This window comes from Bos javanicus, chromosome 28 (assembly GCF_032452875.1).
Source record: "Bos javanicus breed banteng chromosome 28, ARS-OSU_banteng_1.0, whole genome shotgun sequence".
NCBI classification, from domain to species: domain Eukaryota; kingdom Metazoa; phylum Chordata; class Mammalia; order Artiodactyla; family Bovidae; genus Bos; species Bos javanicus.
This window is the reverse complement of record NC_083895.1, coordinates 11,644,171-11,656,579: the sequence shown is the minus strand read 5'-3', so window position 1 is coordinate 11,656,579 and position 12,409 is coordinate 11,644,171. Positions and strand designations below refer to the sequence as shown.

The following is a 12,409-nucleotide window of genomic DNA, read 5'->3' as shown; positions in this document are numbered from 1 at the left end:
TAAAGAGATACACATCTTCACCTCAAAGATTCTCCTTTGGTGCAAACAAAGTAAAGAAAATTTGCCAGATGATTATGCTAAGTTAAAAAAAAAAAAAGCCCAAAACATGAGAAAATAGTCTAACATAAAACTATAAATAATCTTTATTCTTCTAATTATTCTGGCTTATGGCTAGCCAAATTAAAAGGTGAGCTCCTTAATATCAGGGAGAAAACCTAAGATAGTGCCTGATATGTGGTAGATATTCAATAAAAATCTGCTGATTGAATCTGTGTATGACAGAAATAAATAGTTTAAAGTTGAATAAAGTTGACTGTACCTTAAATAACTTCTACTTCATTGTAAGACATCTTGCATTGTAGAAAAGATTTATGTATAGCCAGAACTCTTAAAGAACATTTTGTTTTGTTTAAGTAGATCAGATTGGTCTGGCAATTGCAAAAATTGTGGCTAATTATTACCTATGTCACTTCATTTACATCCACAGTTTAATTTATTGACATGAAATTTTGTTGTTTTAAATCAGAACTCTGCATGTTTGGGTAATTAACAATACATTTTATTTTTCTATAAAGAACCCACGTGGGACTTTTTAATCACTCATACAAATCACTGCCTTTTATAGAATCTGTATGTTTAAAAGGACAAATCTGTCAACTGTAAGCACAGTCTATACTCAAATGCTTGGAAAACATTTTCTTCAAGAAAGCACTCAATACATTTCAAATGTACCAAGAGGTGATCAAGCCCACCATCATCTAATTTCCAAGTTTAACATTATTTGCTGGAAGAAGAGTTGGGGGCAATGATAAAGAACTTGGTCTTTTGTACTCAACCCCTTTCCACTTCCGTTGCTCACCCCTTTCTCCTGAATTTCCCCAATATCACCCAGCACATAATTCTTTCTTCTCTAATTTTCCCATGGTCCTGATCCCTCCTAGCTGTAACAGCCATGTCAAGTTTTGAAGGTACTCTGTGAAGAATTGATTACAGCCTATGCCACCTTACTGAGTGATATACGTTTTCTAAAAAGAGGAAAGATACTCCTCTTGTAATCAATTCCAGTAGTAGACTTGTCAGCAAGGTCAAAGCGAGAGGAATTTTTGAAGGGTATTTTCTGTAAAAACTTACAGATAAATTCTACTAGTCTATAGTAACTACACATACTATTGTATGTCTGTAGAGGAGAATGACATATACCATATGTACATGCCATAATTTTGGCATAAGCATTTCTCTTTACTTTCTATATTTTCCTCTCACTATATACAATATCTATTAGAGTTGCTATAGTTTGCAATCACAGTGGAAGCCTATGCAGATTCATTTGCATCTATTGATTTGAAATGACCCAATAATTAGTTCACATTCATTTTTAGATGTAGACTATAATTCATTGTACCAGCTTTCCTTCATAGTCTTGTGTAAGAAAGAATTTAAAGTTTCAAGTAGTTCTTTTAAAAGGCAAATAATCCCATTCAAATTAAAGTTACTAATACCCATTTCACCTGAACCTTATTTCCACACTGTTGTACTTCGTCTTTTACAGTAAAAAATAAATACAAAATCTTTGAAATTAAGACTTCAACCTCAGTATGTTAAAAATGGTGACATCATGAATGCTTTTATTAGTAGCATCAATAATGACTTACAAAATCATTCATAGGACATGACAAAGTAAGAATCAAAATCACTATACGAAAATGAGATTTTTAAAAGTACATAAGTGTACTTTAGCAAATCATGTCCATTTCATCTTATTAATACAATCTAATTAGGTACATAAAGATCACCCAACTACTAATAGAAACTATTTTCTTTTTGCGATTAGAAAAGGACAAAGAATGAAGCTTTTGAATAAAATGCAATCGAAGTGAATCTTGGAAGTTAAATGATGCCAAGTAAAGTTTCAGATTGATTTCCAGAAATTCAAAAGAAATAAAGGAACAATGGCTACAATTCTTGGGAAATGGAATTTTGTAGCCCAAATACTAGGGAAAAGGCATGTCATTAATAATTACACTAATAATGATCTCTGTTCATTTCCAAGGCAAACCTTTCAATATCACAGTAATCCAAGCCTATGCCCCACCAGTAACGCTGAAGAAGCTGAAGTTGAATGGTTCTATGAAGACCTACAAGACCTTTTAGAACTAACACCCCAAAAAGATGTGCTTTTCATTATAGGAGACTGTAACGCAAAAGTAGGAAAGTCAAGAAACACCTGGAGTAACAGGCAAATTTGGCCTTAGAGTACAGAATGAGCAAGGCAAAGGCTAAAAGAGTTTTGCCAAGAGAACGCACTGGTCATAGCAAACACCCTCTTCCAACAACACAAGAGAAGACTCTCTACACATGGACATCACCAGATGGTCAACACCGAAATCAAAATGATTATATTCTCTGCAGCCAAAGATGGAGAAGCTCTATACAGTCAACAAAAACAAGACCAGGAGCTGACTGTGGCTCAGATCATGAAATTCTTATTGCCAAATTCAGACTTAAATTGAATAAACTGGGAAAACCACTAGACCATTCAGGTATGACCTAAATCAAATCCCTTATGATTATACAGTAGAAATGACAAATAGATTTAAGGGACTATATCTGATAGACAGAGTGCCTGATGAACTATGCACGGAAGTTTGTAACACTGTACAGGAGACAGGGATCAAGACCATCCCCAAGAAAAAGAAATACAAAAAAGCAAAATGGCTGTCTGAGGAGGCCTTACAAATAGCTGTGAAAAGAAGAGAAGCAAAAAGCAAAGGAGAAAAAGAAAGATATAAGCATCTGAATGCAGAGTTCCAAAGGATAGTAAGAAGAGATAAGAAAGCCTTTCTCAGTGATCAAACCAAAGAAATAGAGGGAAACAATAGAATGGGAAAGACTAGAGATCTCTTCAAGAAAATCAGAGATACAAAGGGAACATTTCATGCAAAGATGGGCTTGATAAAGGACAGAAATGGTAGGGACCTAACAGAAGCAGTAGATATTAAGAAGAGGTGGCAAGAATACACAGAAGAACTGTACAAAAAAGATTTTCATGACCCAGATAATCACGATGGTGTGATCACTCACCTAGAGCCAGACATCCTGGAATGGGAAGTCAAGTGGGCCCTAGAAAGCATCACTACGAACAAAGCTAGTGGAGGTGATGTAATCCCAGTTGAGCTATTTCAAATCCTAAAAGATGATGCTGTGAAAGTGCTGAACTCAATATGCCCACAAATTTCGAAGACTTAGCAGTGGCCACAGGACTGGAAAAGGTCAGTTTTCATTCCAATCCCAAAGAAAGGCAATGCCAAAGAATGCTCAAACTCCTGCACAATTGTACTCATCTCACATGCTAGTAAAGTAATGCTCAAAATTCTCCAAGCCAGGCTTCAGCAATACATGAACCGTGAACTTCCAGATGTTCAAGCTGGTTTTAGAAAAAGCAGAGGACCCAGAGATCAAATTGCCAACATCCACTGGATCATCGAAAAAGCAAGAGAGTTCCAGAAAAACATCTATTTCTGCCTTATTGACTATGCCAAACCCTTTGACAGTGTGGATCACAATAAACTGTGGAAAATTCTGAAAGAGATGGGAATATCAGACTACCTGACCTGCCTCTGAGAAACCTATATGCAGGTCAGGAAGCAACAGTTAGAACTCAACATGGAACAACAGACTGGTTCCAAATAGGAAAAGGAGTACGTCAAGGCTGTATATTGTCAGCCTGCTTATTTAACTTATATGCCGAGTACATCATGAGAAATGCTGGGCTGGAAGAAGCACAAGCTGGAATCAAGATTGCCGGGAGAAATATCAATAACCTCAGATATACAGATGACACCACTCTTATGACAGAAAGTGAAGAGGAACTAAAAAGCCTGTTTTTGAAAGTGAAAGTGGAGAGTGAAAAAGTTGGCTTAAAGCTCAACATTCAGAAAACAAAGATCATGGCATCTGGTCCCATCACTTCATGGGAATTAGATGGGGAAACAGTGGAAACAGTGTCAGACTTTATTTTTGGGGCTCCAAAATCACTGCAGATGGCAACTGCAGCCATGAAATGAAAAGACGCTTACTCCTTGGAAGGAAAGTTATGACCAACCTAGACAGCATATTAAAAAGCAGAGACATTATTTGCCAACAAAGGTTTGTCTAGTCAAGGCTATGGTTTTTCCAGTGGTCATGTATGGATGTGAGAGTTGGACTGTGAAGAAAGCTGAGCATTGAAGAATTGATGCTTTTGAACTGTGGTGTTGGAAAAGACTCTTGAGAGTCCCTTGGACTGCAAGGAGATCCAACAAGTCCATCCTAAAGGAGATCAGTCCTGGGTGTTTATTGGAAGGACTGATGCTAAAGCTGAAACTCCAATACTTTGGCCACCTCATCGAAGAGTTGACTCATTGGAAAAGACCCTGATGCTGGGAGGGATTGGGGGCAGGAAGAGAAGGGGACGACAGAGGATGAGATGGCTGGATGGCATCACCTACTCGATGGACATGAGTTTGAGTGAACTCCGGGAGTTGGTGATGGACAGGGAGGCCTGGCGTGCTGCAATTCATGGGGTCACAAAGAGTCGTACACCACTGAGCGACTAAACTGAAAACATACTTAGCTCATATTAAAGACATCTATGTAATATATCCTACCTTTTCAAGCTTTCAGGGAAAATTCTGCCAGAATCAGTCAATAGATCTCTTTCTTCTGTCATGTATTTGTCTAGTAGCTGTAGTTTTTAACTTCCTTTACTTTCATACTCTAAGATGCAGTACCATCAATCTTTTTGCCAAATTAGGTTATGAGGAATATATATGATACTAAACAAATACATTCAATATGGTCATTTTCAAAGTATCAGAGTTCTTTTGTAGTTACTAGCTGTTAGTTTTATTTGATGTGATATATAATAAACTTTTTTTTTAAGTGAGATTAACAAATCATATAAACACTCTGAGCATCAGTTTCCTTATAGCAAAATTTCTTTTTAAAAACTTCTTTGCCTGGTGAGGGGGAAGGGTTGGGGTGGCAGGGGAGAACTGACTAACTGCCAGTTTCATTTGCATTGAATTATCAAAGATGTAAACAAACAACTGATAACACTTGGCCCCAGGGGTGAATGGTCATGTGAAGCAGCAATTCAATTCTGTGCTTCATTCCCACCTGATCCACATTTTTTCCCCAAGCAGGAATTCCTAATGAGTTTTTTTTTTTTTTTTATTATGTTCAGTATAATATCACTCAAGGGCCAATTAAAGTAGTGCAACAAAAACAGGGCAGAACACCGAAAACACTAAGGATAAGCCTTTTCTGTTTTTCCAGCCTCTCCCACCTCTCAAGCTTACTTGTTTAGTATGAATCAGAGTAAATGAAGCTTGGAAGTCATTACATTGTGAAAGATGCACAGTAAACATGAAAAGATTATGTCCAAGTTCAGTGGATGTTAGCTGCAAATTTCAAAACCAAATCAGTCTTCCAAGTACCTTGGAAAAAATAGGAAAATCTCAGATGACTGCACACCACAGATATTCAGAACAAGTTTTGCTAGAAGCACAGCTACTAAAAATGGTGCTGGGCTGACATTCTTAAAGAAAGGAGACTGAAAATATTAAAAAAAAAAAAAAAAAAAAAAACCTCCAGAAAACTAGTACAGAAGAATAATTTCAGTTGAGAAATTAGAAGGGATCTGTTTCTTCTACTACTTCGCTTCTTCTCTTTACATATATTTTTTAAAACAATTTATTTATTTATTTGGTTGTCACTAAATGGAAACAGTGACAGACTTTATTTTTTTGGGCTCCAAAATCAATACAGATGGTGACTGCAGCCATGAAATTAAAAGAAGCTTGATCCTTTGAAGAAAAGCTATGACAAACCTAAATAGCATATTAAAAAGCAGAGACGTTACTTTGACATTACAAAGGTCCATCTAGTCAAAGCTGTGGTTTTTCCAGTAGTCATGTATGGATGTGAGAGCTGGACTGTAAAGAAGACTGTGTGCTAAAGAACTGATTCTTTTGAACTGTGGTGTTGGAGAAGACTCTTGAGAGTCCTTGGACTGCAACGAGATCAAACCAGTCAATCCTTAAGGAAATCAACCCTGAATATTCATTGGAAGGACTGATGCTGAAGCAAAGCTCCAATATCTTGGCCACAAGATGCAAAGAACTGACTTATTGGAAAAGACCCTGATGCTGGGAACCACTGAAGACAGGAGAAGAAGGGGAGTACAGAGGATGAGATGGTTGGATGACATCACCAACTCTATGGACCTGAGTTTGAGCAAGCTCCTGGAGTTGGTGATGGACAGGGAAGTCTGGTGTGCTGCAGTCCATGGGGTCGCAAAGAGTCAGACACGACTGAGCAACTGAACTGAACTGATTTGGCTGCACTGGGTCTCAGTTGCAGTGGGATCTATTTCCCTGACCAGGGACTGAACCCAGGCTCCCTGAATTGGGAGCTCAGAGCTTAGCCCTTGGATCACCAGGGAAACCTCATTTTGCTTTTAAATAAACATGTAATATGACATGCCCTGTGCCTCCACCATCTTTAATCCCTTTTTTACTCCAAGTTCTTCTTTGTACTCCATATCCCCTTTGAAACAAAACAAGAGAGGATCACTTTAAGAAAGATCAAAAAAGCCATTCTTGGCTTTTGGGTTTTTAGAATAGGCTTTGAAAAGTCATACAAAAGACAACAATATTTAGAGAAAGCCCTTCTGATATGAATAGCTCTACTTTTGAATATTAAAAGAGCAAGAAACTGATGTGCTGGATGAAGGTTTCAGAGCCTAGAGGAGGAGAGAATTAGAGGAATTCAGCGTTCTCAACCCGCTTGCCCAGATGGAGACCAGATAGATCCCACAGTCAAGGGAGCTTCTGGCTTACTTACCAGATTAGACCCAGGAGAATGGCCAGTTTCCAGAATCTCCCACACCCAAACCCTTGTGCAGCACAGATTCAGGAGAACAGATTTGGCACCAAACCAAGACCAGGCTGCCAGGCAACTTTCCCTCCTCCCTCTGCCAAGAGACTAAAGTCCTCAAGTTGCCGAAGACAGTATTCCTAGGTTTCCAACCTCCAAAAGAGGCCCGCGTGGAGGTGAAAGCACAGCAAGGACCTGGAGGACTCAAAAGAGACGAGGAAGAAAGATCCAGTGTGCGGTCCAAAGATCAGTCAGGAAAACATGCATCCCAAAATGAGGCAGGAGATAGACGGACCCCAAGCTGAGTAGCTGGAGTTCGTCCCCTGTGGACAGATACTTCAAGATGAGGACAACAGCAGGAGAATATTTAGAGGTGCTGAGCCCTGTCCAGATAAAAGATAAAGAGACTACAGTTTCCTCATTCTCAAAGTCAAGGAGACCTTCCCGACTATATATGTACAGAAGGGCTCCTTGCAGATCAAAAAGGAAGGGCTATCACGCCATAGTCAGTGATGTTACCCTGCCCACTTGAATCCATCTTGGCTAAGAGATGAGCACACACCCACGGGAGGATCCTGAGAAATACTACAGATGGACCCAGAGCCAGGCAAATCAAGAGGACTGTCCAGAGGAAACCCAGAAGAAATGCTCCATAAAAGTGATTCAAACTACCCAGAGGGCACAACTCTCTGAATCTGTTCTGTGAGTATATCCACATGTACCTTCTTTCTCCTAATAAACACTTGGTTTCACTACTTTCTGTCTCTTTGTGGGGAATTCATTACAACAAAGCCGATGGGTCAGGGACCCTGTCCCATTGGTCACTGGTCTGGTGGCTAGAATTCAGGGCTCTCACCACTGAGACCTGACTTTAATCTCCGGCTGGGAAAGCAAAATACTGCTTCAAACAGCTGCAGGCGAAGGCCACTCAAAATCAGTAAGATGTCAGAAGAGGTAAATGCAGACAATTCATAAAGAATCTCCTTTGACCAAACCTGACTCAAGCTCTTCTGAATCCTCTTTCTGACCTGGCTTCTGATTGTAGGATTTGATCTTGTTTTGCTTAGTCCAGTTTTAGCAAGAATCCTGCTTAGGTCAGCTTGGTGGAAATCCCCCACTCATGATATCTGATCACATTCCTCATCTGCCACCTTTGACATTCTATCACTCTGATCTGCCATTAGCAACAATCCTACAAATTTTGCTTTACCAGAATCCCCCTTTTCCTTGATGTTTACTCTTAGTAATTTTTCATCCACTGACCCCTAACTCTGGTCCTGTCTACAAATCCCCACTTGTCCTTGCTGTTTTGGGTTTGCCAAAAATTCACTTGAGTTTTTCCATAATATCTCACGGAAAAACCTGAATTTTTTGACCAACCCAGTGTGTAACTACTGAGGTTTCTCTTCCCCTATTGTAATAGTTCTGGAATAAAATTTGTCTTTATGCCTTTAACTTCTGTCTGGCTCTGGTTTTCTTTGATGTCTTTCAGTTCCTGACAGCAAACTCAAAAGAGAATGCCCAAGGACCCAATGTTTCCTCCCCCTCAGGTGAGTGTCCCAAAGATACACAGCCCTGGGAGTAAGAGGGTAAGCTTTGAATTCGAACTTAACCACAAAGATTTATCCTGTACTCAAATGTTTCAGGTCCTGTTCTGGGAACTAATGATACATCACTGAATAACATGGATAAACAATCTATTTTTATAGATAATTATGTTTAGATGAAGACCAAGGCAGTAAGCAAAATAAACATAATAGTATGTTAGACGATATTTAAATACTATCAGAAAAAAATCAAGTAGAAAAGGGGACAGGAGAGAAAGCACAATTTTAAATAGGCTGCAATTTTAAGGAGGCAGAGAAAGACAGCTTTCAGAAGATGACCTTTGAAATCAAAACATAAAGGTGAGAATAAACACAGAAAACTGTGATTTCAATTGAGTTTGCACTGAACAGACTAGGACTAGGTTTTCACTAACAAGCTGCAATCTGGCTGCAAGGCCCATTGGGTTTAAATAGGAAATTAAGTCCAATGAGAACAAATGAAGAACATTACATGCTGGCACATTTTAAAATTTGTGGTCTGTGAAATTTACTCGCTACAAATAAAAAGAGTATATAAATATTTCTTTCTTCACAATCACAGTGCCTCGTACTTCTGGAAAGAAAATCCAGCTGCATTTGTAACACTTTTTCATTTAGGTAAATATTTATAGACACTGAATTTTGTGTGTGGGCTTGTGTCTATATGCACTACATAAATATGGGTCTGCATATTCTGGATCCATCTAAGCATTCATTTCTGAAAGTCATTTAAAATGTATACACATACATGAACACCGAGAATATCATTTTTAACCTTGTATCTGCCCCAATACGCCTGAGAGATACCAGTTACACTTCAACTTCACATCACTATAGTGGTTTTACATCATCAGAGTGAGACTGTGGTGCAGGAGGGAGGGAATTTAGCACTAGTCTTAAATACTTCTCAAATAATTCTAATATACTTTTTCATAACTCAGCACTATCTCTTACTTCCCAGTGATATATAAAGCAACCAGGTTCTGACCTACTACATTTGGGGTTGACTTAACAGCAGATAATTGCTAACAAAGTGTGAATAACAGGTGTTGGTACTCAGATAAGAACTGCACTTTCATTTAAACTTTCAGATTTTAAAAAAATTCTCAGTTACTCAGGGATATAGATATTGTGAACCACAGTATCTGGGAATGTGTCCCTTTTCAGTTGTGTTTTACTTTATTCCTTCAGCAGTTGGACTCTGCTCATCAAACTCTGCAGTGGGTCAAGAGTTAATTTTATAACCAATGTGGCAAGATTTACAAACTTAAGAATAGACAGTAATGTGCTGTACTATTCAGTTGCCTGCTGGTTTGTTGAGAGAGGAGGGTGAGGAGGAAGAGGGAGAAGAAGGAAAACAACTACAATGAATCACATATTCTGTAAAAGTCCTCACAGATTTTTAGAGAGATGATCTGTATTATCAGGGAAAAAAACCAACACTCAGATTGCCTATTTTCAAAAAGGGAACGAAGCACATCATTCCAACTACAGTTTGAATCTACATGTGTTGTTAAATCTGAAATGGATCTCCTGTAGGCAGTGTACAGTTAGGTCTTTTTTTTTTTTTAATTCATCCAACTGTTCTATACTTTTTGAATGGTGAATTTAATCCATTTACATTTAGAGTAATTATTGACATGCAAAAGCATACTAACGCCATCCTATTAATTGCTCTCTGGTTACTTTTTATTTCCATTGTTTCTTTTTCCTTCTGTCTGTGTCAACATCCATAAATTATTTTCCATGTTGGTATGCTTTGTTTTCTGTTTCTTGGTCTTTGTGAATCCATCCTAGGTTTTCCTTTTGTGGTAACCTTGCAAATTACATAAAATATCATACAGATAAAATAGTCCATTTTAGGCTAATAGCAACTCACCTATAAAGGATCCAACTTTTTCTCCTCTCTTTTACATTACTGATGATACAATTTACTTCTTTTGATGTCCTGCATTCATTAATAATTTATATTTATAGTATCTATAATTCTTTTTACAGGCTTTCCTTGTAGCTCAGTCAGTAAACAGTCTGACTGCAATGCAGGAGACCTGGGTTCGATCCCTGGGTCAGGAAGATACCCTGGCAACCCATTCCAGTATTCTGGCCTGAAGAATCCCATGGACAGAGAAGCCTGGCAGGCTACAGTCTATGGGGTCACAAGAGTCATACAAGACTGAGACTAAACACACATAATTCTTTTACTATTTTCTTCCTTTAACTTTTGTACTACAGTGAAGTGATTGATACACCACCCTAATACTTCTCTACATCAGACTGTCTTTGTTTCTCTAACACCAGTGTAGTGTGTATTTTTGTATGTTGTTTTGTTGCTGATCAGCATCTTTTCATTTCAGCTTGAAGAATTCCTTTCAACATTTCCTGCAAGGCAGGTCTATTGGTGGTGAACTCCCTCAGCTTTCCTCTGGGAAAGGCTTTACATCTCCTTGATATCTGTAAGGCAACTTTGTTGCATAAAGTATTCTTGGCTGGCAATTTTTATTTCTCAACACTTTGAACATGTCATTCCATCCTCTCTTGCCCCATAGAGTTTCTGTTGAGAAATCAATTAATAGCTTAATGGGATCCCTTTGTAGGTCACTTTTTTTCCCCCTAGTTTTATGTAGGATGATTTCTTTCTCATTGATTTTTGACAGTTTCACTGTCATGCATCTTGGAGAAGGTCTTTTTACATTGAGATAATAGGGCATTCTTTTAGCTTTATGGACCTGTATGTCCAAGTCTTTCCCTAAGCCTGAGATGATCACAAATATAGTTTCTTTAAATGAATTCCGTGTCTCCATCTCCCTCTCCTATCCTGAAACCCAATTATTCAGATATTTGTGTTTCTGATAGAATATGATAGTTTTTATAGGCCTTCATCATTCTTTTAATCTTAAGTGTCCCCTCCTCTGGTAACTGCATTATTTCTTTATTCTTATCCTCCAGGTCATTACTCTTTATTCTACTTGGTCTGCTCTGCTACAGATGCTATCTGTTACATTTGACACTTGATTCATTGAATACTTTAGTTACAGTGTTTCTGTTTGTTTCCTTTTATACAATAGGCCCCCTACATACAAATGAGTTCTATTAGGACTGAGTTTGTAAGTCCAAAAAAGTTAGCCCAGGTATCTATCTAACACAATCGCTATATGGTACTGTAATAATATTTTCACACAAATAATACATGAAAAACAAACACAAAAAATAAAGAAAAGATTTTTAATCTTACAGTACAGTACCTTGAGGGCTTCCTAGGTGGTGCTAGTGGTAAAGAACCTGCCTACCAATACAGGAGACATGAAACACAGGTTTGATCCCTGGGTCAGGAAGATCCCCTAGAGAAGTGCATGGCAACCCACTCCAGTATTGTTGCCTGGAGAACCCCATAGACAGAGGAGCCCGGCAGGTCGAGGTTCATAGAGTCATAAAGAGCTGGACACAACTGAAGCAACTTAGCAATCAAGCAGGCACAGTACCTTGAAAAGTATAGTAGTCCAATAGTGGGCATACAGGGGCTGGCATCAAGTGAACAGGCAAGAAGAATTACTGACTGGAGGAGGGAGAGGGGGCAGGAGACAGTAGAGCTGAAGGATTGTTAGCAACAGGAGACAGAGGGGAGAGCATGCTGCAATTTCACTAATGCCTGACATTTGATGGCACAGGTTCTGGTTCCTTGCTGGAACTAGATACACATCTGCATCTTTGAACGTTTGTAACTTGAAGGTTTATATATGCAGGACTTACTGTATATGGTTTTGGTCTCAAAAATTAGTCGTACACTTTATACAACTTTGTACAATGTGTTTTTAATACCTTTCTTAAAATGGAGGACCTGAGTAAAAATGTTTGTTGGCCTAAAGGATCTGCTAGAATTTGCATTTGCATAGCAAGCACACTATTTA

General features: G+C 38.4%; 1 protein-coding gene across 7 annotated transcripts in view; it reads right to left on the bottom strand.

Annotated features, from left to right (window-relative positions):
* The window catches only part of RYR2 (ryanodine receptor 2), an 830,734-nt gene that overhangs the window by 321,266 nt on the left and 497,059 nt on the right, over positions 1–12,409 (bottom strand). The gene's annotated exons all lie outside the window — the stretch shown is intronic.